Genomic DNA, 27,993 nt, shown 5'->3' with positions numbered 1-27,993 from the left:
GGTCTAAATACCATTAGTTCATCCCTGAGGGTCCGGAGTATCACTTTACCTTTATTAGTAAAGATACTCCCAACGATTGTAAATAAATCATTATCTATGTGTACGGGAAGCGTTTGGTACAGGAGGTCCACGCTTTCTTCCTTCCCCTTGATTTCAAGGAGTTAAATGGAATTAGATATTTTTTCTGGTTCCACTTGATTCCTTGGAATTCTCTCTGCGGTACATGCTGCGCAGTTGGCCTGGCCGTTGACAAGAAAAATGATTGATTCAAGTAATCGTCATTTTCCAGGATGCCTTCAAGAATTGGCTGCGTTAGTGTGAGATTAGATTAGATTAGATTAGAGAAATTATTTCATGTTTTTCCAGTATATATTTTACCTTTGCAACGAAGATTTTCTTTTTTTCAAAATTGGTTTTTTTAAGTATTGCTAAATTTGTGCTGCTAACAAATTTAGCGGTTAGCGGTTAGCGTTAGCTTCCGCTAAATTTTTGGTTCATTTAGCAGTTAGCGGTTATCGAAGCTAACATTTTGGATTAGCGGTTTAGCTGTTAGCGAAGCTAAAATTTCGGTTAGCGGTGCCCACCTCTGGCAATTCGGCTTTTGCAGTCTAAATAATATCAAAACGATGATTTGTTGTAAATCCGACGCTTCGGCCTTTTGCAAAGGAAATCTACGAATTTCCTGCCTACTTAGACTGCAAAAGCCGAATTGCCAACCTAAAATGCAAACTAAAGATGTAGCAAAATCTAAAAAATTATAAACCCGTAGCCAGGCCTGTCCTGCACTGCGTGCACCTATTTTGCTTATTTATCTGTAACACATCAGTCAAGCAAAATACGAAAATGTTATGTATGGGTATTTTATAGGGTCAATTATTATCCACAAGATTGCTGAAGATTGCTCTATCTTAAGTATTTACGGCGCACTCCCAATTCACACTGGGCGGCGCACCAAGAGCGCTCTCTGTGCACCACCCAGTGTGAAGAGAGAGTGCGTCATAAGTACTAAAGATAGAGCAATACTTATGGCGAATTTGTTTATTCAATCCGGATTGGAACTGGATGAACTTTTTGTGTTCATTTGCTCCTATCTGACAGATAAAATTCATCCAGTTTCAACCCGGATTGAATAAACAAATTCGACATTAGTTCAGCAATCTTGTGGATGATAATTGACTCTATAAATCCCCATACATAACATTTTCAAATTTTGTTTGGCTGAGGTGTTATAGCTAAAAAAAGCGAAATAGGTGCACTGAGTGCAGGACAGCTCTGCCCGGAGCAATACTGATCCACCGATTTGATTTTTCCTAATTGAATCTCAGTTTCCATGCAACTTTTAACTCCATTTTAGTGTTCTTGCGGTTTCCGACGAAATAACAAACTTTACTAAATTGCTGGTAAATATTGTCACAAACATATCACCTACCGGTTAGCATAACATAGAAACGCATTCCGCAGCAAATTAATCGGTTGTTTTGTCGTTTCGTTTGTTTGCAACAACAATCAACAGAGGAATCGAAAAAAAATTAACTGCCGGTAAGCAAAATACATTCATTGGCATATTTCAAGGAACTCTTAGTAAAGCTTAGCTTAGCTTTTAGCGATGTCAACAGCATTTAACTTACATCTGTGATCTCAATGCGCAAATACTTCTTCTAATTACCTATAGTTACTAAATTTTGACGATGTCTTGGCGATCAACATCCTACTCTTCAGGGTCAAATGAAGCATACCAGGATCTGACCGGTTTATTTTCGCACAAGAATTCCAGAGCACCCGTTTAAGTAAACAACAACAAAGACATTTTTATCTAAAAGATAATCCATTTCAGCATGAATTTAATCAGATTCGCAGCCAAACTGGAAATGATACAGCATTAAACATATCTTCCGCAGCAGTCACTTTTTTTTCGCGCTTCTTTCGGTTACTAATTCGCTAAATTCCGAAATAATCAGTTACCGAAATAATTGTCCTTCCGATTAACATGCATAATTAAATTAGCCGGCAACGCAACTTTACATAATTACATATTCATACGGGAGGTGAGGCCCTGATTGCTCATCAATTATTGCTGGTAACTTGCAACATTCTAGAAGCACACGGCACCAGATGATAGACAAATTCCAACCTTCAAACCGGTGTAACGTGATCTGCGAACCGAAGATCGTTGTGCTACAACCAAGACATAACTAAGTCGGTTTTCGCAGGTGATTATCACCAGTTCACGGTTGAAAGATCCGGCGTGTTCCACCGTGACGCCTCGTGTCGCACTTGACGAGCACACGAAAGATGGTTATGATATGATGATGATCAATTAGATAGTAGGTGCAATTGGCTGTAGAAAATTAGATAACGCACTTCCCAGAATCAAATTATCCTTTTGACTCGGACATGCGAAATTCAGTTCAGTTTAAATATTTTATTAGTCACTTGAATAGAAGAATTAAATTAAAGATAAATTCGACTGCTTGTTTAAGATACCATATCAATTAAACTTAAGTTATTCCATGAACCTTCTAATTGCATTTATACCGATACATGTATATGATATGACTTCAAGTAGCTTGTGCTATGCGAAAATAGCTTAAATCTAGCTATCTATTATTATTCTCGTGGATATTTTCGTGGAAATAATCGTAATTCGCTCCCTATACGTATAGCAGTGCACATCATTCGATATTTATGTGCAAGCACTGACTATTTTGTATGTAGAGTTTGTCTGCGATATCTGCATATATAACTGTATGCTATAATTTGGGTATGAAATGGGGAAGGCAAATGAGGAGCGTCCAATATAGCTCTAGCCATCCCAAACCCTTACCTAGTGCCTCCACGTGGCCATACCCGGTAATGCTCTATTGAGTAACCAAGCCAGAAGGTGCGATGCTGGGTGATTGATTTCCGGCTGTCGCGATTTTGGACAGACGGCGGAGCCACACAGCCTTGCTAATAGATAAGCCTAATATAAGTTATTTTAATTATTTTTTTCTGTTTTAGCTCAAGAAGCACCTCCTGATATATAGTGAAAACTTTGACCAAAATGAGTTTTAATACTCCACATGGATACCAGAAGATAAAATTAAATTAATTTTTGAAAGCACTTATGGAAACTCAAATGACGCAACTCTATTTCATTCGAAAGACTGCTGGTGAGATTGTTCTATTTTTGCCTATATATATCACATTTAGTTTTATTATTAATATATGCAGAAGCCGGAAGGCTGGATGACGAAGTTGATTGCCAACCAGAATTCTTAAGGTCTGAAGCAAATATGGCACTTCTCAATTCTCACAAACAAATCATCACGTGGGTTAAAATTGGTACCGCGAAATTGATTATTACATGGAAGGATCCTAATGCGGAAGGGCGACTCTTACAACCCCGGAATGCGCACAAGTGCCTCTGCTTTTAGCCCTTCTGTAACAGCATCGCTTGTTGTATGCATATATAGAAAAGCTTATAGCAGGGAAGGAGAATGTGCATTCAGCTGTAGAAGATTGCTAATTTGTGTGGTTGTGTCAGTGGTTTGCTTCCTCCCAATTTAAAAAATTCTACAACAGAACAATGGGAGAAGCACCAACAGCAACAACAAATTGCGTGTGCGCAAGGGGTTTCCAGTAAGGCGTATAGGTGTCACCACAATAGATCAAAGAACTTGTCGCAGTGGTCCAAGGACCCCAACAAGGCAAAAAAGTTGTATAAGTGCGTAGTAATTAGAAAAAATAATTTTGTAATCATTTACGTCTTAATTACGTTTCAACAACGGTACGTTCTTTAACGTTCATCGGTGGTTGTAAACATGGACTTAGATGAATTAAAATCACAGACAAATAGTTGTGTCACGAGGCGTTAATTCCATCGTCCATGCAAAGACCACTTATTTTTCAAAAAGGGATGTTTCGCATCGTGGCGCTTGAGTGTTGCTTCGAACAAGGCTTCGAATGTTAGGTATAAGATTTCACAAATGTGAAAACCCCACCGAATAAAACCCTACAAATATTGGTGTTGGCGACACTGGTACGTAAAATGTAAACGTCCCCATGCCGGCGCCGGAATAACAGGTTTCCTTGGCAACGGAAGTTGTTTGGTGATCGCAGTAGGCGAAATGAAAATTTTTCATTCAAAGCAATTTTCTCAAGCTCGTGAATTCTTTTAAGTTTTTTCTTTCAATATCTGCAAATAGCTAAATATAAATTATAGAATAGTTTAAATTGTTTAAATTATTTCGGTAAGAAGTAGTGTGCTGTTGACTTCAAATTGTGGCCTTGCCCAGCAAATAACGGAAAAATCAAACTTCTTCCGCAGGTGAGCATTGCCTAGGACATTTGCGACCAGGCAAAGGCTACATTTTGGTCCTTCTTCCGCAGGTGAGCATTGCCTAGGACATTTGCGACCAAGCAAAGGCTACAATAGGTTATTCCCCAACATGCATGATATAGGGTGTAAGTGGGGTTAGAGTGCTATGTGGCACGTTAATTCATCAGTGGTAAAGTGGCTCAAATAACAAAGAACCTCGGTAGAGCCGATTCAAATGAAAAATACCTTTACCTTCTGTTTTTTTATACGACAGGCTTCGCAGCCAGCTGTTAGGATACAGGACAATTGCAGGGCCAGTTGCTACGATCCTATTGATTCCAACAGCCTCTCCCAGCTGAGATTTGAACATACGACGACTGTCTCATTAGGACAGCATCATACCTCGAGGCCAACTGGGAGGGAAAAATATAGTACAGTAGGTTAAAAACAGTGATCGCTCTAAGTATCCAATCTTGTGGATTGATGGCAATGAATGGTTTCGAACAGTGTTGATTGTGAGATTGTCACTAACTGTCTACCTTACCGAGGGACGCATATGTTGTTATCATTATGGTTTTACAGTTGACAAGCATTTAAGTTTAAACTAGTTTTTGCCTCTTAACGGCTTAATTAGTGCTTTGGACCTCAGCTTATCATGCTTTCTAATCGTCATCGGATGTCGATACAATATTGACCAACATAAACCTGTTCGTAGATTGAACCAGTTATTGAACGAGTTATTTATACCGTGATATTGTTCAATATCAGCCCACACATATCGACTAACTGTGCACCGTTTTACATATCGCTCCATTTCATAAGTAAGTAACTAAAGTACTTGTTGTACTTGGTATAATAGCGGTGATTTACATCTTAGTAAATGTTTTGGAATTGCTGTTAACGTCCGATAGGACCCAATTTTTTTATTATTTCTTCACAAGAGTTGTAAAAACTACAGTCGATAATTTACACAACTTAAAATGGCAACATTCCACGCTATTATTATTATCGCTATTCCTCATACCTTCCTGAGACAGCCTGAGAGAATAGATACTATGAATGAATCAAACGGCAATACAACCGAAACGATTGCATTCAGCTTCTGCCCTCTAATTTTAAACCAGTATACGGGAGTCTACGCGCCGCACTTGTTACCATTCCTCCGGCGATACAAGATTAAAAACACATCGGAGCGGTGCGTGTCAACCGCAAATCGGCGTCACGTTCCAGTTCCAGCTCGTAAATAACGCACCGCAGAAAAGTTCAAAACAACCCATTAATTCCATATACAAGTAAGAACTTATTGTTCAAACGATCACTTCTGCCCACTGCACTGAGCTCTAACCAGAAGTCACGTAGAAGTCGCGAACCGGGCGACTCGTGGCGGCTTCATCCTCCGGCGTGAACGTCATTGCTGGCGTTTCCAGAATAAAAATCGGCCCATAATTTACCGTAAATCGCCGAACGACGTTTGCATAATCTAGCTCGATTTTACATATAGTTTGGAGTTTAACAGGAAAGTCTAAAGTCTAATTGGTTCGATGCTCTACACACCTAGTTCTCAGCATGATTTTATAAAATTTTACTTTCGTTGAGGGCAGATCTAAAACTAAACCAGATCTAATGATGATAGGGCGGTCAAACCCGGCTAATTTCACACAACAAAGCACAGTAGGAAGTGTATAGACTCCACGTTCATCTGTTCTAACATGCTGCAGATAGTAATCAGCCGTTTGTAATGACGGCAAACATTGTGGCTTGGTTGGTTCAATAGAATACATTTCGAAACACGCCTCGGACCGGACAGATTCTAATGGAAGGCAATAAAAAAAACAGCGCCGGTCGCTTGCGAGTTTGTGATTTTGTGATGCTTGCAAAAATTATTAACACCTTTACAGTCTACCGGACCGGCCGGCGGGCGGCGAGACGACTGGACGGTTCTGACGTCAGTCATCAATAGAGGGAAGCTTGCCTGTCTGTTTGGAAACCGATTTTACGTATATTGGCCCAAACATGGGCGATCAACGCATTCGATAGTTCTCTAGCAGCGAGCAGCGAGCAGCGTTTGCTTGCTTGTTTGAGTTGCGCATCAGTTTTGCTTGTAACTTAAGGCAATGTTTACAGTAAAAATATTGGTTTAATTTCTTGTTCTTGCTTCTATTCTACACATTTGTTTAACCGTTTATCCTTCATAGAAGCGAATTAAAAAAGTTGCGGAAAACCTAACAAGCTAAGCTAACAATTCAAAAGTTAAGTTTAAGCTTTGAAAAACTAAAAAAAAATTCTATCTCAGAAACTTGTTCCAATGATTTTCCTAGTCCAAAGGTAATTTTTGTTCAACACATTCTTTGTTACCCTAGTCCTGATTGAAGGAAGAAATGACATGTCACTGGTGTCTAACACTATGTATTGCAACCTACCAAAATTAATTCAGTTATTTGTAGCCAAAATGGACAGGTTCTCGAAACCAGTTTCTGCGAAACTGCCAAATATAAAAATGCAAATAACCGGCCCTGTGACCGATTGATATCGGGAATAGATTGAAATAGATTGTAAAAAAAATTTAAAACTAGAAAATACCGCACAAACCAGTTTGAAGATTTTTTAAAATTTTACCCTTTTCACATTGGAAATAACGGAAATATAAAACACTCTAACTCTACCGACATCGAAACAGTTTTGCTTCCGACAGTAAAAGCCGCAACAAATTCTCACTCAAGCGCGTAGTTCGTAACAAAATGGAACACTTCACTATGATGTCACTGCACTAATAATATAATACAAATGCCAACAGCTATCAAACTGCAAACCGACCAGAACCCGTGTACCTACGGTTAAATGGAACCTCTAGATATATAGTGCATAGCAGAGGTAAGTTCATGAAATCGATATTCATTCAACGCTTGTCGGTTCAGTCGGTTCAACTTTCAGGATGTCTGTTGTTTAGTCTACGAAAAACGACAATATCCGATGTGCCGGCTCAGCAGCACCGTGGTCTAATTACAATCCACCGGTGATGTATTTTTAATTAGAGCCGTACAGTAGTATAGTGCAAGGTTGGATTCACAGCGAGAGCGTAATTTAATCCAATCAATATACCTACGGACAAAACAATGCAGAATCTGAAACTCCCGGAAACAATCGTTGTTCACTTTCACCACATTGCGTTATCGGATGACACCATTAGTAGTGTGGTGGTTTTTGTTTTCAATAAAAATAGTATTCAATAGCAGCATCAGTAGGGCATCGAACTGTGTTAACCTTGATGTGCATACTATCGTATTGTCGTTTTGCTTCTTATCCTACTTGTTCTAACATGCAGTCACTGGATCAAAGCCAAAAAACAGTCGCTGCAGTAAACTAACACCGATTCAAACAATGTAGTTTTAGAATAAACTCTCACTCACTAAGATGAATCAATTTCAGCCAAGGATTGGGAACAGTTCCGGTTGCCGTTGAAATTTCAAAAAACCCTTATCTTCGTAACCGGTGTTAGGTGTTTGTTACTAACGAATTATAATTGGTGTTATCAACTTTCGCGATTCTAAAGAGGAAACCCCAAAAAAGGTCAGTGGAGGATGCAACCGACTATTGGAGCAAAAAAAATGCGAAATAAAAACACGTGAAATGTATTGAATACGCAAATACTCTCTGTTGACTATTTGTATGTAAAGTTTATCCGCAAGATTTGCATATATAATTGCATAGTACAATTTTATATTTCAATATAATGTTATAAAAGGTAATGAAAATGAAAAAAAAGTAATGTTAAGTCGCAATGCTACCCGATGTATAACTAAAGCGCTTTCTATAAGCATACGTACGAAAACTTAAAGCAAATCGAAACCATAAGTATGAATGTTCTTAAGAACTTGACCCTTCTTTATCGACAAACTTCAGACTTTGTAGTCACTTATTGAAGTACAATTACGGGGAGTACAATTGAAGTACTAAAATTTAACTGATTAAAACTTCGTATTCCCGAATTAAACGGATAATTTAATTCAGAGAAGCACGTTATCTAATTTTCTACATCCAATTGCACCTGCTATCTTATTGATCAATTTCATATCATTCCATCTTTCGTGTGCTTCAAAAGTGCGACACGAGGCGTCACGGTGGGAAACGCCGTGAATCTTTCAACCGTGAACCGTGGTGATAATTTCCTATGAAAACCCACCTCGTTATGCCTTGGTTGTATCACAACGATCTTCGGTTCGCAGATCACGTTACACCGGTTTGAAGGTTGGAATTTGTCTACCATCTGGTGCCGTGTGCTATCTAGAATGTTGCAAATTACCAACAATAATTGATGAGCAATCAGGGCCTAACCTCCTAAATGAATATGTAAATATGTAAAGTTTCATTGCCGACTAATTTAATTATGCATGTTAATCGGAAGAAAAATTATTTCGGTAACTGACAACGATTCACGCAAAATTCTGCGAATTAGCAGCCGAAAGAAACGCGAAAACGGCGACTGCCTCGTGGTGAATGTTTAATGCTGTGTCATTTCCAGTTTGGCTCGGAATCCGATTTAATTCATGCTGAAATGGATAATCTCTTAGATGAAAATACCTTTGTTTTTGTTTACACAAACAGTGCTCTGGAATGTTTGAGCGAAAAAAAACCAGTGAGATCCTGGTATGCTCTATCTGACTTTGCAGAGTAAGATACCCAATTGATTTTGATCAACAAAACAAAAAAGCACACAAAATTGGGTATTTGCTTTAAATAAGTCTTTTTACTAAACCAACATAAAATCCAACCTTAACGGCTGTAGTTAATTAGAAAAATTATTTGCGTGTTGAGATCACAGATGTCAGTTAAATGCTGTTGACATCGCTATTAGGGTAACGGCCCCAGAATTCGCCCCTTTTATCAAGTTTTTATACTGTAAAATGAATAAATCGGCATATTATTATAAAATCAGTCCAGAACTCAGACAAGTATGACTATATATTAATATTCTATCTATTTTGGCTATTCGGAATCGCGAAAATTGAAATTTGATAGCAAAAGACCCAATTTTGAGCAGGAACCTCTAGTACTACATTTCGCCCATAGCGATCCAAAATTCGTCCCCCATGTGACCCAAATTTCGCCCACTTGTTATTTGTTGCAAATTTCCCAAATAACCTCAATTATGTTATTAGAATTGTTTTTACTATTATTTAACGTTAAGATTATGTCTATTCAGTGATCAATATGGCAATCAATTTGTATCAGGAATTCGTTAAATGTAAATCTAAATTGAAATAAACTGATCATGATCACCTCCTGATACCTGATTCAGTAAAACTAAAAAACACAGAGAAGGTGGGTTTTTACTAAATGTTTATTTTCATTACAGTAAAATAAGGCTTTTGACACTCGTCAAAGATATTTAAAATGAATGGTACTGTTGGCGCTTTTTCTGGTCCTTTGTTGAATTAATTTTCACTATTGATATGTGGGCGAATAAATACAATTCAGTGTCTACAGATTGGTACAATGTTTATTTTAATAGTTTAAATAACCTTAATGGTTACTTATGTCATTGTTTAGTAATTTTTTGGGAAAGAGTAAATGTTTACTGTGAACAATAAAAAATTCTTAACTAGCATTTTTGGTTAGACCGGGTTTGTAATGCTAAGATATTAGAGTTTTCATGATATTATCGAAATATTCTATTTTATCACCACGATTATTTCTTTGTTGTCTGCATTGTACATTAAATACTTTTCAAAGTTTTATCCATGACAACAATTTTATTGCGCTTAGATGCTTTAAAATAGTAGACGGATTTTGCGAGGGATTTTCCAATAGTCAGATTTATTCTCATGACAAGAAAAATTGTGATTTTTGAGAATATTATGCGCGTCTTATTAATTCGTGCGGTTTTAATCTTATTATCAATTTCGATGTCGATTATTGCTAAAACACTTGGAACATTTCGTTTGGTAGCCCATGTTTAGCAAGTAATTCTTTTGTTAGATGAATTCAAATGAAGATATGATGTGCTTTCTGCATCAAAATATTATTTATTCGATACTTTCACTCACCATTTTGATAAACATAAATCAGCGGACAAACTAATCGATTGTGACTTGCTTTTGCTTATGTGTGGCATATTTGCATATATTTGATAGATGAGGGCGAAAACTGGTTCACGTAGTAAGTTCGGTTAAGTATATACAGATTCGACCCGGGCGAATTTTGGAACTCATATGATTTACAATACCCAGTTTTCGCCCAGTGCATTTATGTTCTATTTTCAGCAGAATTGCGATAAAATATTAAAACAAAAGCACAATTATGAAATTTGAAACAGATATAACCAAATTGATGCGAAAAAAGTGCAGAGAGATACGATTTTCCATTACTTTTCCTCAATTCTATTTTTCGTGCTCGTTCTTGAGAATGGAAAAATCGCGTCTTAAATACAATACTTATTTTTCAAACCACATTAAATCATTAAAATACATAAAACAACACAACGAATTCTTTTCAAATAACTGAAAACTGAGTTAAATTGAATATAAATTAAACTAACAACTTATAATTCAACTATATATTGAGTTAAATCACGGGAATACCAATGGGAGGGCGAATTCTGGGGTGGGGGCGAATTGTGGGGTTCTTACCCTAGCTATATTCTATGAGTTCCCTAAAATTCGCTAATACCGGTTGCAAACTTTTTTTTTGATTCCCGTGTTGATTGTTGTTGCAAACAAACGAAACGACAAAACAACCGATTAATTTGCTGAGGAATGCGTTTCTATGTTATTCTAACCGGTAGCTGATAAACACTATAATGGCGTTGAAAATTGCATGGAAACTGAGATTCAATAAGTAAAAATCAAATCTAGCGAAGAGTGTTATAAGTTTCAAAATTTAAATTGTCCGCGTCTGAACACTCTCCTCGATAGTCAGATAAATCAAACTGACTGAAGGATGTGAACAGTATAAGAAAACCAATTCTTCACTGGCTGCTGCTGCTTGGCTTTTTGGTGTATTAAGGAACAATGCGTCTCGACTATAACTATTTATTCCATCAGAGTGGAGTTATCGGTATCAAATTGTGATTTCGACTGTATGTGAGTTGTGAGGCAGCGCCTCTTATTTAGGTGAGCCGATGTCGATAAAAGTGGATCAGAAAAAGACAAATGATTAATTTCTAGAGAGTGTAGAATTCTGTTTGCGCACGCAACATGAATTTGTGAAGCATTATAAATGCCGGGACGTAGATAATGTACTCGTAGGTGAGATGTGAAGCAGAGTTAAGCAATTTAATGCCGCACCGAAATGATATTTAGTCGACTTCTTTTTGGAGAACGAAACAATTGAGCACTTGCTAGAGTTGAATACCATCCTATTTTCGTCACTCTCATGTTTTTTGTTGCAGGAATAAGGTTTCTTTGACCTCAAAATCGTTTTCTCCTTTCTCTCTTGCTACTCTTCTTTTTCCTTTTTGTTTCTCTTGTTTTCTGTTTCATTTTCTCTCTTTTACTTACCCATTTTTCCACCTTTTCTGACACGTTTTTTCTCCTTCTATCCCATCTTCTCTCTATTTGTTTGTTTTTCTCTCCTTTTCTCTCTTGTTTCTTCTTTTATTCTACCCGCTTCTCTTATTTTCCTGTTCCGTTATTCGCCGTTTCAGTCTGGATTTTCCGTTTTTCATCTCTTTGCTTCCGTTTTTCCTATTTTCAAATCCAGTTTTCCTCTTTTCCAGTCTATTTTTATTATTTTCTGTCTCGTTGACTCTTTTAATATTTCTTATTTTCGTCAATTTTCGTCTTTTATTATGTGCTGATTTTCATCCTTTGCTGTCTCGTTCCGTTTTTCGTTGTATTCCGTTTGCCTTCAGTTTTTATTCTCAGTTTTCCTGCTCGCATATTTTCTCCTGTTTTTCCCCTCTCTTTTGCTTCATTTTCCCTTTTTTCTCACGTTTTTTTTCTTTTCCGCCTTTTTCTCTTTATACGTCCTGTTTTTCCTCCCATTCTGTAACGGGGTTTCCTTCGTTTTTTGTACAAACCAGTACTTCTTCTCTCTATCTTGCATATTTTCCATTTTCCCATCCCGTTTGTATAGTTTTTGTCACTTTTTTGTCATGTTTTCTCCCATGCTCCATCTGGGTATTCCATCTGTGAATATGCTAAGAAATTTTCGAAAAAAGGGGCGACTGTTGCTCGTACAGCGTACTGCACATACTGTCCCACACTCTCTCGATTTACGCCCAAGTGTTTTGACAGTTAAACTACCAGCACACGACACCCTATATTTGATAGGATTACATCTAGTTTCGATCGTTCGAGTCTAAATAGTTGTACCGCACACACATACGCTCCACTCGCCGACTGTGAAAACACTTGGACGCAAATAGTTAGCGTTGGACCGCGACAGAGTCAAAGACAAATAAAACAGAAAAAAAGAACGATTATTGTAATTCGAGCCTTTTGTTTGCGTCGATCAAAACTAAAATATATTTGGATCATTAGTATTATTTTTATCTTTACGTTTTTCTTGCTTTCTTCTTACATTATTGTTTCCTATCTGTCACTAGTTATGCAAACTTCTTTTCCTGTCTGTTGTGCCGTTCCAATTAAACCACCCCAATAAAAGTTTTCCTGGCTTTAGTTTTCAATGTTATAAATCGTGAAAAATTACTCACAGTTCCGCACCGCTATTTCATAGTTTGTGTTTTTACTTTCCGTTTTAGTTTTTGCGTACCATATTTTGCGCAGGTAAGGCATTTTTATGATTCTCCCGCTATTATAAGTGTTCTAGATTCATACTACTAACGTTGATAGCAGCAACGTGTAGTGCTACGGTCTATAATATCTGGTAAAAACTATGGATATTAAAAGTCGACCAACAATTGAGTATATTTCTCGTTTTGTAAACTTATTCACGGTGTCTAATTCTGTGCACTTTATTACGCATGTTCCTAAATCTGCGCAAGTTTGTTCCTAATTCCGCGCGCCTAAAAAGTAACGATAAATACTTATGTCATGTTGTATATGATTAGTTAAATCCATGATTCGGCCTTCATGTGCTGTTCAGGTGGCACAGGAATAATGTTATAAGTTTCATGGTCTCATTTTAAATATTTTCTTCTCGGTAACGTGAAGGGCGCATTGATTCAGGTTTTCTGCATACTGAACATCACACTTAGGCTAATATTGAAAATTGTGTTTTCATATAGAATCCACTTACCCATTCCCTGACAGCTCCATGAAGTTGGTCATTCAAAAAAATCAGAAGGTATGATTCCAGGAATTGCTGGCGCTCGTAGGTTTGGGCATCGAGACGCAGCACAGGATTCCAATCAATGCAAGTTGGCGACGAGTGTACAATGTGCCCCAGCAGGGCATTACGCCCTATTTTGGTTTATTCTTAAATTAGTGTAAATTGAAATGCAAAACTAGCGAAAAACATTAAAATTCGATGAAACCAGCCTGCTATGCCAGTTTGTCAGTTGTCACTGGCTGTCAAACCAAGAAAAAAATAAATTTGTTTAACAACAGCATCCGATGTCATTTCTTGCGTCGCTTCCGTAAGCTTTTTAATGTGGTTAATATCTGTAAAAAATCCGGTTGCTGCGATTGGATTGCGTGAAGTGTAGTTCTAAAACATTATCTAAGGCGAAAACCCGGTGAAAACACTTAATTTGCTTATTTATTTATGTAGCTATATGTAGCTATAAATACAGAGAAATAGATATAAGGAACCGTCCATTGACACTGTTAACCTCAGTTAGTATTATAGAATGAAAATGCTAGGCATAATTCATCTACCAAGACTAAATTCCAGGATACTTAACTATGCGGGGCAAAATGCCTTAGCTGTAGCATAATATGCCACATATAATGATGTCCGTTAATCGTTCGATTAATTCAACTAATCGAATAACATAAGGAATATTCGAGTAATTTTTCATCGAATACTGCCAGCACGAGTAGTTGAATTAATCGAATAGTTCAATGAGTAAGAGTAATCCCTGAATAAAACTCGTTAATCGTTCATAATCGTTCGATTATTCGAATTAATCAAAGAAGTATTCGAATATTTTTAATCGCCACCACTAGCACGAATAGTTGAATGAATCGATTAGTGCAGACAACGCTCACCGATTAATCGGTAATCGAGTAATTGAAAATTTCGGACATCACTTGCCACATGCAGAAAAGAAAAGTTATCCCAGGAGACCGTAACTAGGTATATTTTATGTGAAAACACAATACGTTGATATTATCTAAAAAAGTTAAGTTTTTACAAAATAGGATGATTTATATATTTTAGACAGGCGTTATGCGTACTCTATTTTGGACTTTTACGGCAAAATCAAATGGAAAATGTCCAAAATAGATTAGACGTAACGTTTGTCCAAAATAGATAAATCACCCTAGAGTAGACATATCAATTGCAAAAATATTAGAAACACAACGTGGATATTACGCTCCACGTAAGCTGGGGCATATTGCACGCAAAGACGAGAAATTCAAAATTTAGATGCCGTTTTTAAATAATTCCTAGCATTTTGTTCTTCAATATTAGAGGAAGTAAACAGTTGCAATTGATTTTCAGCTTAAAAACTAACATGTATTCGTAGTTGTAACGTGAATCTTGGGAAGCTAGTTTAAGATATACAGTAATGACCCGATTTTGTCACCCCCAGGATGAGTTTAGGGGTGACAAAAACGGGACAGTGACAAAATCGGGTATTTTTTCAATTTTTATTTTTTTTGCAGATAACTTAGACTGAACTACATATATTTCATTCTGATCACTTTTAGGACATTACGCACTTCCTTCTACCTCTCTGTGGACATTTGTCACAGCACAGGCACAGAGAACAGACATTCATCTTGGCCTCGCAAAGTGTGTAAAAGCTCAGCCACAATTTTGAATGTATGTGGTAATGCCTCCGCTACGTGGCGCTCACATCACCAATAGAAAGAACTTTGGTTGTTAATATCTGTCAATACACATCAAAGCTTTCATCATATTATCATATTATCATCATATTATCATATCATTTGGTGATAACCAAAGCATTTAACTTGTTTTTAACAGTTGCTATAGCAACTAACGTATTGTTTACCGTTTACCCAAGCTATCGAACTTGAAATAAAGGTAAACATTTATCAATAATAGTAACTATTGTTGATTTATTTAATTCCATTTGGCCGGCCGCCAGCACAGCTAGGGCTATATGGGAACTATTGTAGAATTCCTGTTTAATTCTTCGGAGAAACTGTGTTTCTGTATCGGTCACGAGCTATTAGCAATTTTGGCATACAGGCCGAGAATAATCCGCGATTTTATCAGCCGCCACCTTCGAGAGCATACGATATTGGAGACTAACATTAGAGTTGCCAGTATTTCGAATATGTAGATTATGACAAGAATATATAATGAATTTGGCAACGTGGATATTGGGCAACTGGCGCACACTAAGAGAGATGTCGCTAGTGTCTTGCTTAAAAGCTTACACACCATTTGCGAAATATTTTATATGAACATAATTGTCTGTTCTCTGTGGCACAGGTCCCAAAGATATGGAAACACGCGTGTTTAATTGCACCGAAATGGTTGATTATACTGGTTAACTATGTTCAGAGAAATTTCACAGCGCTAAAAACTCTTTCTTATGGTATGAACGATTCTTTGATTAACCCCCCTAAAAGTAAGATAGAAAATTTATTTTTCAAACAGTAAGAGATAGAGCAAAATAATGTTCTACAAAATTTTTGAGACGATCATTATAAAGAACTTTGCCAAAGAAAGTAACCTTCTAGCTATTATAGTTGTGGAGATAAGAAACAACTTTGGTAGAAACTCCACGATAATCAACTTGTTGAACACAGTTCTTTTCACAGTGTTTTAACACATTTGACATCTTTCAAAACGACTTTCAAACTCAAATATCAAATCTCAAATATCAATTAATAAATCAAAAGCGTGACAAAATCGGGTAAAAAACGTGACAAAATCGGGTTACCTCTGTATAACGAAAAATGCACAGAATTAGGGGCGGTCACGGTACGCTCGTACTGTACACAGCATCCGCGAGTTCCTAAAAAATATTATAATGAAACGCCCAACACTTTGAAATATCTTACTTATTGAACCACATATGGGTCTGAGAATTTTAGAATTTTCATTTTTTAGTATTGTAAGTTTAAAAACCACTGCTGCTTGCCACGGGACGGTTTACACTTGCTACTATTTAGGCAAACAGGGATACGTCAGACACCGTAAATAGTAGCGTTAGTTTGTAGTATTCTTACTACGGAGAATCTGCAAATACCTGAAGGGCTTGGCAAATAGTATGAACAAAGTGTGAAATTTCTCACACTTCAGAATCATTCAGCGTTGTACTTACTCATTTGTAAAGCTAAAGCAACATTTCTATACTATTTGTTAATTAGAACAATCAGTAGTAGTGGCTTAATGTCTTTTCCGGGAAAAACAATTTTTGATGTTTTTTAAACTTTTTAGTACTCACTCAAAGACGCGTTTCATAAATAATGTTCGCTTAGGGTTCAGCAATAAACTGCTTTTAAAATACTTTTTCAACTTCAATTTTGTTAACACAAACGACGAACATTAGGATACAGAACTCAGTGAAAATACGATTCGGTCATTGACTTACGTGAGAGAAGCGGCAAAGAATTTGTTTTTGTATTGTGAACAACACAACCTATTTCACACTATCGGTTGAATCTTCTAACAGTAAACTGCGTATGGCTTGACAGACAGCCTTTCAGATGAACCAGGTATATAAACACAAGCTTCAGTTCACAATCACAAACCCACTCAATTCAGCCCTTCACGACATGCACCGTTTTTCCTTAGTTCTTCTTCATCTGCTTCACCATCAACAATAAAACAAACATTTCAATATCGTACATTGGCTTCGAAACCAGAATCATATTTTGCACATCAATTAAGCCGGATTAAGCACGATCGAGAGGCAAAATAAATTATGATCATCGTGAAATGTTTCTAAAAAAAACAAAACAACACTAATCGCAACCGCAAAACACTATCAGAATCCGAGAACCATACGAAACGCAAAAAAGCAACGATTTCGGTCCGCGGTCGAGCTACTACTGAACCGACCGAGCGAGCACGCTACGGCCTGCTACGACGGCTGATGGAATCGCACCCTGCATTGCATGCTGCTGGGCTGCCCCGTTGTTGGCTGGCGGTGTTGACATGCAGGCAGCTGCTGCTATCTCACTTCCACCCCAATGTTGCTACCGAACGAACCGAACGACGACCGGCATCACGACACGACGATGAACAAGCAGAGCAGACCGAACTGCGACGTTCACCGACTGACGCTGCGCTGGGCTGCTAGGCAGCGAACAGCTGTGCTTGCCTCGCGCGTTGTGTGTCTGTCCGACACACAGATGGGAGGTTCATGTGATTCATTCAACAGATGCTATTATGTGCTCTTTTGCCGGTCGAAAAATCGTATTAGATTGTGGCTTTATTTTGACACTACTTTCCCTAACGACGTCCACGCAATGGTTGAGTGCTTTCTTTCGAGTCCTGTTGTTGAACTTTGAGATTTGATCTTTGGAATTGAGCATTATTAGTCTGTTTTGTCTCTACCGATGGGTGATTTATACAGATTTGGCAGTTGAATTTTAATTTAAAAATTGTAGTTTTATTATCAAAGATCCTCTGATTACAGTCATGCATTTTAATACTGTTAAAATAATTATAAAGCATTTTAGAATTAATTTTGTACTTTTATTTCCCAAAAAAAAAATTCGGTTTCTATTTTTAAAAGTCGTAAGTCTCTCTGAAACTTATATAAAGACAATACTTCCGAAATAATTTTAAAATATTTTCATATCAAATATGAATGAGGAAGAAAAGTATATTTATTTCCCTCAAAGGTAGTTAATGTCATAATACACTTTCACTCAAATCGGAACGAGTCACATTATTTTATTTCTTCCTGATTCACTATGTAATTTCTCTATAGCATTTTACTACCTCCAGGTAATTATTTATAATGACTAACGTAGAAATAGATAAAAACATTAATTATAACCTGCCATTGTGTCCGTGACAGATAAACCGAACAAATAAAGGTGGAAAGTCGATCAACATCAGCCCGGCCCACACAACTTAGTTCAATCTGAATGAAAAATGTGACAAATAACCCGAATTAATTACCATCGTGAGGCCGCGACGGATGATATGATATTAATGAGGTATTACGGCGTGCTACCGCATCATCATTGCCATCGCATCGTAAGGGAAAATATCATAGCTCATTAATCTATAAAAGCCAAAGCGTTTGAACTACCTGCCAAGCGATTCCAATACTGTGTGAGTTACTTAATAAAGTCATCATCCGCACAGTAAAATAATTCATCATGATGAGCCAAATTCTATAATCATACATGCACGCAAACATTTCTGTTAATATTTGTTTTAATCATGTGCAAAACCTCTTTCCGTTATCAGTCACTCGTTTCGGTGTCGCGCCTAAGCCTTGCAGCTTAGACGAAGAACGAATCAAATTGAACGAACCTTGGAAACCCCAACCACCCACAGCCAGAGCAGAAAAAGCTTAACAATTAAGCCAGTCATCTGGCTTAAGCGTAGAATGACTGTCAGGCGCGTTTCCTATCAAAAGCTCGCCTATGAGCTTTTACCAGCGAAGTAACGGCACTGCTTACATTTGAAAGCGGCATAATGGAAGCTTGAACGATAATCGCCAAAATGATTTTTTAAGACAAGTTGTGAAACTAGTTTACAATTTTATGCACATATTTTATAATTTGTTTTACAATTATTCTTGTCATAATGTAAAAAGAAACGACAAACAAAATTAACAATTTGGAACCTAAATAGATAAGATTGAATATTTTTAAAAATCTGTTCGGAACTGGATTAAGCTTGGATATAAATAAAAAGTATATTTACTGTAATAGTGTAAATAGTGCAGAAACTTTAAACGTAAAACAGACATAAAAATAATAGAAATAACTGGTATAGCAAACTAGTTGTCGCAGTTTCGGATCTCGACTGGAAGAGGTTGTAAGATTCAATAGGATCGTAGCACTAGCCCGGTACATGACAATATCATGTACTTTAACAACTGGCTGCGAAGTCTGTCAAATAAAAACAGAAGGTCAAGTTCCGAAAGTGGAATGTGCCGTTGAGGTTTTGTTTTGCTTTGCTATGATATCAAAAAGTCGAAAATACAAAAGAATAAAAAAAAATGTCCTTGGTGGAATAATCACCTGCGCAGACTACAACAGCTGATAGAGCTCTACGAAGATACTGTTGGAATCGTTCTCACCTTACAAGACAGGAATTTAACCGTACGAGTAACGACTACAGGAAACTCAATAGGTTTCTGTACCAACGATCATATTTTCTCCATGCGCAGGCTTCTCTATGCAGGAATCCAAAGCGATTTTTGTATTTCGAAAATTCCTAGAAGAAGCTGCCAGTGTTAGTTCATCTTGGGGAACAAACACTTATACTGCAGGTTTTTCAGCTGCTGCAGCAACAGCAAAATTTCATAAATCAGCTCCTTACCAGCCACCGTAAGAATCAGCGACTCTTCATGCAGCAGAATAGAGACAGCCCGGAAAGGATTCTTGATTCAGTCGTTGCAAATATCAAGATATTTCGGTATGACATCGAGAAAGGTTTAAAACGAAAGGTTAAAAAGGTAAAGTGACGCCACAAAACTGAGGTTATTGGTCCGGAAGTTGGGAGCGACAGAATATAAACGCTTCGTTAGTTTTATTCTGTCAAAGGCTCCCTAGGATGTGAACTTCAAAAAGGTTATGAACAAGGTTAAGACTTTGTTTAAAGCAGTGAAAGCAATGGTCAGCAAGAGTTACTGTTATTTATAGACCACAAAGGCTCCGATGGAGAACTACATGTCGTATGCTTATCATGTTAACAAGAGCTGCGTACAATTAGAACCAGTTAAACTTTCAGAGGCGATAAATAGGTCCTTGATGACCAAAGAAAGAGCAGATGTCACCTTGAAGCAGTTATCAACCGATTGTCATCAGTTAATAAATCTATACGGCTATGATCGAAGAGAGTTCGAATGCGATTAACATGATCAACGGACGACAGTAGAAACTCCATGAGCTCCGAAAACAGTCGGTAGCGGAACAGGACAGTTGCCCGAAGTAGAATTCGTCCGCTGTGGAGAAGAAGCGAACCGGTCCATATTGTAATTGTGGGCTACTGCATGGCTTATGAGGGAATAAACAGCTTGGGCACATTCTGGCGACACATAACCGATGTTATGTGACTCTAGAAAGGCAAAGTTGATATAATTAAGCTAATCTGCAACTGAAAGTGAAAAAATAAAGCGTTATAATTGTTATAGCGTAACTATTTGTATTTGTATTTTGGTCGATTCATCTGCCAATTTTTCTATGATATGCATGAATATGAAACTTAAATCTAGAACAAAACTATTGCAGCATCCTAGACCTTGTCAGTCTACTAAAGTCTACTAAAGGCGCGTGAAAAAACGTCTTCAAAGTCAAAGAATTCTTCGACCAGCGTGAAGTTGCGGATGCATGACGTCAGTGGTTCATAAAACCCGTACATAGTCCGATGGAATCTGGTTGTCAGTAAATTCGATGAGCGAAGCTGTCTACGTGAATCACAAAAATCAATACGGGACAGCAGAGCCGGGGCATCGGGCATTTATTTCATTGTTAAGCAGCTTGACCACAAACGTTGCTTGTTGATTCCTTCGACGACTCTCTAATGGCTCCAAATCCAAAAGCTGGCGTCGGTCTACGCAGCGGGGAAGATTGTGAGGTAGACGCCAGGGTAGATGTCTCAGGGCGATACGAACAAATCTTTGTTGAACACGTTCTATTCTGGCATTCCAACACAGGTTATGAGGATTCCAGTTCCCGATGACACAGGCATTCTCTAGTATTGGCCGTACCAACGCACAGTACAATGCCTTCAAGCAATGGGGATCTGTGAAGTCTCGGGAAATTTTTGTTATGAACCCAAGTTGTTGCGAAGCCCTAGAGATAGAACTCCAAGATCGCTGATCTGATCGTCGCGTCCGAGAATAGCTCCGTCTATCCGGTAATCAAATGAGATGGGCGTATTACGCTTGCAATCGGTAGCAATCAGCGATAGATTTCACAACGAGGTAGATCTTTAGACTGTTGGCATATACCAGTGTGCATCCGGAACCAAGCAGAATGGCAATGTCTTTAAAGTTCAAGGCAAATAGCAAAGGCCCCAGGTGACTGCCCTGCGGAACACCAGAAGTATTACTGAATGCACGTGAAACTGTAGAATCCAGCTTGACACGTAATGTACGGTCTGTTAGATATGAGCTCAACCATGAAATCAATCTATCAGATGTAGTTTAGAGAGCTTTTGCAAAAGCATTCGATGATCTACTGTGTCGAAAGCGGTCTTAATATCTGTGTACACAGCGTCAATTTCAGTTCCAGCTTCTATCTGTGAGATGCAGATACTAGTGAAATCCATAACGACCTGGCATAAAACCATGCTGGTCGACTGATATTTAGTTTTTGGTGCTGTTCAGAATTATACCACTTACGATGATTTCAAAGAGCTTTGATCCAGCAGAAAGACCGGTAATGCCTCTGTAGTTCTTTATATCTCGCTTTTCTCCTTTTTTAAATACGGGAAACATATGGGATTGTTTCCACAGCGTTGGAAACTTCTGTTGCTCAAACGATTTGGTGAAAATTCGACTTAGAGGCACGGCAAGAGCAGTAGCGCAGCGACAGAAAATAATAGCCGGAACACCATCGGGACCAATTTCATTGCACCAGAAATGACCATGTCGGGAGTGATGTCAAAAATGTCCACAACAGCAATAAAGTAGCCCAATCCAGAGACAAAGGGTGGTCCACAAGAACATCAAAGTTAATACGGCGATAGTTCAGAGGCGCAATTTTAAAACTGAAAGCTGGAACTTCAACGCATGACATTATACGCAAGAGTAAATCCGTTGGATGATGGAGAAGATCAATAGAAAGTAGTGGAGAAATGGCCCGTCGCACAGCGATTTGTTGTTCAGGAAGGCAGTAAATGAGGTCCAGTGTTCGTCCGAGATTATTACGCAGTGAATTAACTTGTTTCAAGTTCAGGAATTCAAATCTATTGACCACAGTAGCGCTAGTAGCAGGAAGCAGAAGACAATTGTTGTTCTGTACTTCATCCTCTCAATTAAACCAAGAAATTTGCGGTTGGTTATAATCACCACAAATGAGAATTCTCTCTTCTGAAAACCCCTTGTCTCGTGATTCACGGATTGAGAGAATATGCTCATCGATAAACTTGACAACTTTACTTCTGTCAGGTGGGATGTAAACTGCAGCAAGCAAAAACTACTTTCCTTTGATGACAGCAGAAACACAGACTTGTTCGAGACAATTTCCATATCTTAAGTTGACCAGCGAACTAGGGAACTGTTGAGCAACGGCAATCAATACGCCGCCAAAACTACTTTTTTCACTATTCTTCGAGCTACGATCACAACGATACACGTTGAAGGCGGATCCAAACAACTGAAGAGAATCGATGCAGCCGTTCAAACCGGTTACAGTTAACATGATTACATCGTTGTTGCAGTCATTAGATGCAAGGAATAGGTCTAGTCTGTGACCATATTTTGCCACGGTCACAATAAAACCCTTTGGTCACTGAGCCAGCTTGATAATTACCGTAATTTTTATTGTTATTTTTTTGTAAATATTGTAAGTAAGTGTCTGAATGTAAGATAAATGTCCGTTCTCTGTGCTTGCATGTTTGAGAGACGTTTATTATATGTTTAATAGCCCAAGTTGGTGTCCTCGAATATTATTTATTAAAAATTGTTTTCCCTGTTATTTACTTAAATTATTTTCCTTTTTTTTGTTATTTATTTGTTGCATGTTATATTTTTTGGTTAGTTTAGTTTTGCTTGATATTATTTAGAATTTAAATTTAGGGTTAGGAAAGTAGAATAACAAATAATTTGCATGCAACTGTTAATGTTAAAATTATTATTAGGTTCAAGTTTGATCGGGACACCAACATAAAAACGATAAAAATTGTTAGAAAATAAGAAACATAAATGCTTGGAGCAAGGACAACAAGGGGAGGCGGAGCGATGCAGGGAGGGTCTAAGATGGAAAGCGGACAGATGATGAATAAAAGGGCTCGCTTAAGCGAGTGCGAGGGATCATTATTAAAAATCGAATTTGAATATAGACCCGGAGGTGACTAGTGCGCGTAGCCAGTAGTTGGCCGTTATTCTACCCAATAGGAAGATAAGTGTTGGCAAAAGTAAAAATACTACTTTGCCAGTAGTGAACAACAATCCTGCCGTTGAAATGTAGTGCCGAAGAGTGGTGTGCGCTGTGCCTCCGGATGTCTATCCGGCCGTTCGTCTTAAGGCCGTGTTTCGATTAAGTGTCGCCGTTCGTTATTAGGCCACGTTAAACCCAACCGTTAAATCTGGTAGCCGGACCTGCCATCCATTTTGTGGACCCCCTTCTGCTAAAGCGGGACGCCGCAGCGTACTTCTGACGATCGCCGTTCAACCCCGGAGCACCCCTCGCATCGCCGCCTGCCGCAAGTCGACCAACGAAGCAGAGCATCAACCATCCCGGCACACGGTGTGCCAGAACAGAGATTTCGTCGAAAATGCGCAAGTAAAGTGAAAAGAAAACAATACTAACCCATTTTTAAGAAAAATCAGAGGGGTTGTGTACAAGACACGACCGCATATATAGCTGACGCAGGACTACGTACCTCTCTTTGTAGTGATAGTAGCATGTATTCATGCTTGTAATCATTCGATTCTTCATGTATACATGCTATATGCAACATATATACATGCTACATACGCTGTATGTAACATTTATCAAAGTAGTAACATTGCATGCGTTCAATTCTCAAAATATTGTGCATTTGAAAACAATTTAACAAAATCAAGAACACAAACCATTGCTTTCCTGCTACCCCTCAGAAATTAAAGATTGTTTTTATTACCCATGGTTCCCCTCGTTGAAGGGATTTTACCAATTCAATCCTATTTTATCAACAGCACATCTTTTCACTACACTTCTAATGAAACGGCAAGCATGCGTATTCATACAGAGTCGTATTATAACCAAACACTACAGCTGTAGCACATTTTTCCAACACAGATATCAAATTCGTTGAGGTTTAATCGTCTCGCAGTAAAGAATTTGCGATCTGTTGGGACAACGAACTTGTATCATTTTTTCTGGCACACTTCCCTAACACAGACATCAAATTGGACTAGGTTTATTCGAGTTCGTAAGAAATCTGTTGGCGCGAGGGGGCTTAGTCACTTTTTCTGGCGTACTTCCTAAGCAAGGACATCAAAATGGTCTAGGTTTAACCGCGATGTTAAGAAATCTTGTTGAAATGAGGGAACTTTGTCACTTGTTTTGGCGTACTTCCCAAGCACAGATATCACATTGGTATAGGTTTAGATCATCGCAAAGAATCTTCCAACCAATCACGAAGCGAGAATTCTGGTAAAACATAGGTTCATTATTTTCAATTTTTCAATAGTTCATCATCAAGGATCCATACTTTTCTTTGGGTCAATTCTTAGAAGATTTACCGATCGATTGGTGTAAGAATATTGAAAATCGATCGGAAAACCGCTGAGCTATTAGCGTTCAAAACCTTTCATTTTTCGTGACGCTCGCATTTTTCGATTTTTTGGAATGACACCCTATCTCAAAACTTGCCGTAAGACGTAGTCCTACGTCAAAAATATATGTATGGTCTGTAATTCGTCAAGCTGTACATTCTTTCAAAATAGTGCTTCCTTTGTCTATTTATAAAATTTGCTTGTTATAAGAATTCCGCTCGGTGACCCTCGGTGTTGGCGTGGGTTGTAAGTCCGCCATTTTGCAGTTTTTTTTTTCCAGGAGACCAACCAAGACGACCCAAGCCGATAAGAACAAAGGCTATTGTGATATATGTATTGTGTTTAAAAATCTCCATTGTACAAACAGAATTGTAACAAGTCCTTAAACCTCGCACATTCTGATAGTATGCACAAATATCATCCACGTCATTGGCGTGTGCAGAAAGCTCCGAAACAAAACTCCCTGCACGTGGAGATTCCAAGCTGGAAGCGGGAAATACATCAGCGGAAGGAATGTCCGGATTACAATTGCACTTGCCTGCATAACTGGGTTGGAAGACCCTGTCAGCACACCAGCTCACAGGGCAGGGACGTCTGCCGGCCGCTGGCAGGGACGTCTGCCGGCCGCTGGCAGGCACGACTTGCACGACTGTGGCTGAGGGATCGAGGGCTTCCATAATACCAACTTACACGCGTCCCGCGTGACCTTTAGGTGATAATCGACGAAGGTAAACTGGGTGAGACAAACTGGACGCAATCGACGGATCAGGAGAAATCAAGTTCAAAACAGCATCATACTTGCCCGGGATTGACTGTCGGGAGATCTCGTCACCAACCACGACCGAAGGGCCAGGGAGCACTGAAAACATTTCATTACATCGACAGGAGCCTAACGGGATCTGGGGGAGTACCTTGAGGCGGCGTTTTCCAGTGTTATTCCGCGACAGCTGCAGCAGCCGAGCCGATCACAAGTTTTTTAGATGGGACAAATCACTCCTTCCATCCATTCCTCCGGTAGCTTCTTGTCCTCCCAAATTTTGGAAATACACTGAAGTCGCTTTTTACGCGTTTTTTCGCGAATTTTGGAATTTACGAGGTTTTTCACGCGAATTTCGGAATTAACGCGGTTTTTTTACGCGATTTTCGGAATTTATGCGGTTTTTCAAAGCGAATTTCGGAATTTACGCGGGACGTATCCATCGCGTAAGAAGCGACTTGAGTGTAACCCGTTTTTTTTTGTTGGTTTGATCATAGTCACTTTAACAGCTTGGGTCAATCGTGACCTCTGCGGGGTTGGGATTTGAACCCGGGTCCTCGGCGTGTGAGACGTGAATGCTAACCACTGCACCGGGATTAACCTGGCTGTTTTATTATTTATTAGTATTGAGGGGTTGTCAGCCATTTCTTGGAAATTTCTGTATTGTTCTGCCGGTGAATGGTGCTTACCGGCGACCTTGTTGATCTTCAGCAACCCAATATCTTGTTTGACTTGCACATCAGGTGCTGGGACATTACTATCTTCCACGAGCACTTCTAGGTTAATCTTTACGTCGCCGATATCAAAAATGATGGAACTTGCAGTTACTCTTTTGGCTCTATCTGCACTTATTTTTATTCGATTTTAATGCAACTACTCTTAAATGAACCACATTAGATTGGCCTTGAATGAAAAAATAAGTTGGTAAATTACGGTTCCATTTTCCAGGAGATATTCCGGATAGCTGAGGGATTTTTTTATGTCATAAGTAGCATGTGAAATAAAACTAGAAATCTGCTTAACAGAGTGCGCAAAAGTTATTCATTTCATTTGTGATCAATAAGAATGAATCTTACACTATCCTGTAGAGTGCAAGTTCATGTCCCACACTCCGGAACATCCGGTATCGATTCTACCAGAACTTAAAATTGACCATTTTGAAGTTTCTTTGGAAATATGACAAATGGGATATCAAATCACAGCGGATTTTAATACGAGTTCTTGGATAGACTTTTGTTGTATTTTGAGCCGACTAACTGCATAAAAATCGAATGGAAATAAGTGAAGATAGAGCCAAAAGAGCCAACTACAAGTACCATCAATTTTTATGTCGGTGAACTAAAGGTTAACATCCGTTCCGTCTCCCTCTGCAATTATGGATAAGATCGCTGTTGATGTGCTCCCGCTAACAGATTAAGTAAAATAGAACTCACTTTTTCCTGTGTAAAAGTATTTAAATCATTTCAGCTATCCTTACTCGGTGGTGGGATCAGCAATCTGACGTTTATTTGTGTCATCTGTACTCGGGAAGTTCCTCCAAAAGAGTCGTGAACTTCAAAGCCGCATATAATACCATCGACCGGAAAGAGCTATGGAAAATCATAGACGAGGGCAGTCGTGAAAAGGTGAAATAAGTTTCAATATTTTTTGATACAATTGATTAAGGGACGGTAGGGGAAAGTAATGATTTTTTTTAATGGTGTGGAAAGAGCGGAAAGGTGAGGCGGGAGGAGGGTTATTGGTAGCTACGCTTAACAAGTAGTCGTTGTGGTTCCTACCTTTTTTTTTGTCCAATGCTGGAAGAAGCATGGGTCGAACCAAGTTATAATAAGATATTATAACCGGATTCGAAAGGTCGAAAGGACTCAAGGTCAAAACACGAGGTTGAAATAAGTTTCACTTATCAATAATATTCACTATTAATCAAACTTTCTAAGATTTATCTGTCTGTCTGTCTGGAAAGTTGGAAGTCTGGAAGCCTGGGAGTCTGGAAGATCCTATGGAAGACATATCTAGAAGGTTGGCAACGCTAGGTGAGGGTAATGTTGCTCTGCTACCAGTTTTGCTCAGTTTCATGATTTCAGCCCAACCCATCCGGAGTTCTATTTTCACAGCCACATTACCCCACTTCTACTATCTACTATCTTCTACCCCTAAAGCTCATTTTTATTATCCAATGGATATAATTCAAATTACCAAAATAGCAAAAACGTTTCTGTTTCAACGTTTCAGAGAATGAATGCTTTAATAGCTTGCTCGCACCCCCTTCAA

At 38.4% G+C, this 27,993-nt stretch overlaps 1 protein-coding gene across 1 annotated transcript in view; it reads right to left on the bottom strand.

Annotated features, from left to right (window-relative positions):
• LOC128744152 (ATP-binding cassette sub-family G member 1) overlaps nucleotides 1-17,374 on the bottom strand; it is an 84,607-nt gene extending 67,233 nt beyond the window's left edge. Inside the window, exon 1 of the mRNA XM_053840955.1 lies at nucleotides 16,941-17,374. The gene's annotated coding sequence lies outside the window, so the exon portion shown is untranslated. The remainder of the gene's footprint in view (nucleotides 1-16,940) is intronic.
• Nucleotides 17,375-27,993: the final 10,619 nt, after the last annotated feature.

The sequence above is a fragment of the Sabethes cyaneus genome, chromosome 3, assembly GCF_943734655.1.
Source record: "Sabethes cyaneus chromosome 3, idSabCyanKW18_F2, whole genome shotgun sequence".
NCBI classification, from domain to species: Eukaryota; Metazoa; Arthropoda; class Insecta; order Diptera; family Culicidae; genus Sabethes; species Sabethes cyaneus.
Note: the sequence above shows the minus strand (reverse complement) of the source record. Positions and strands in the feature narration are given on the sequence as shown.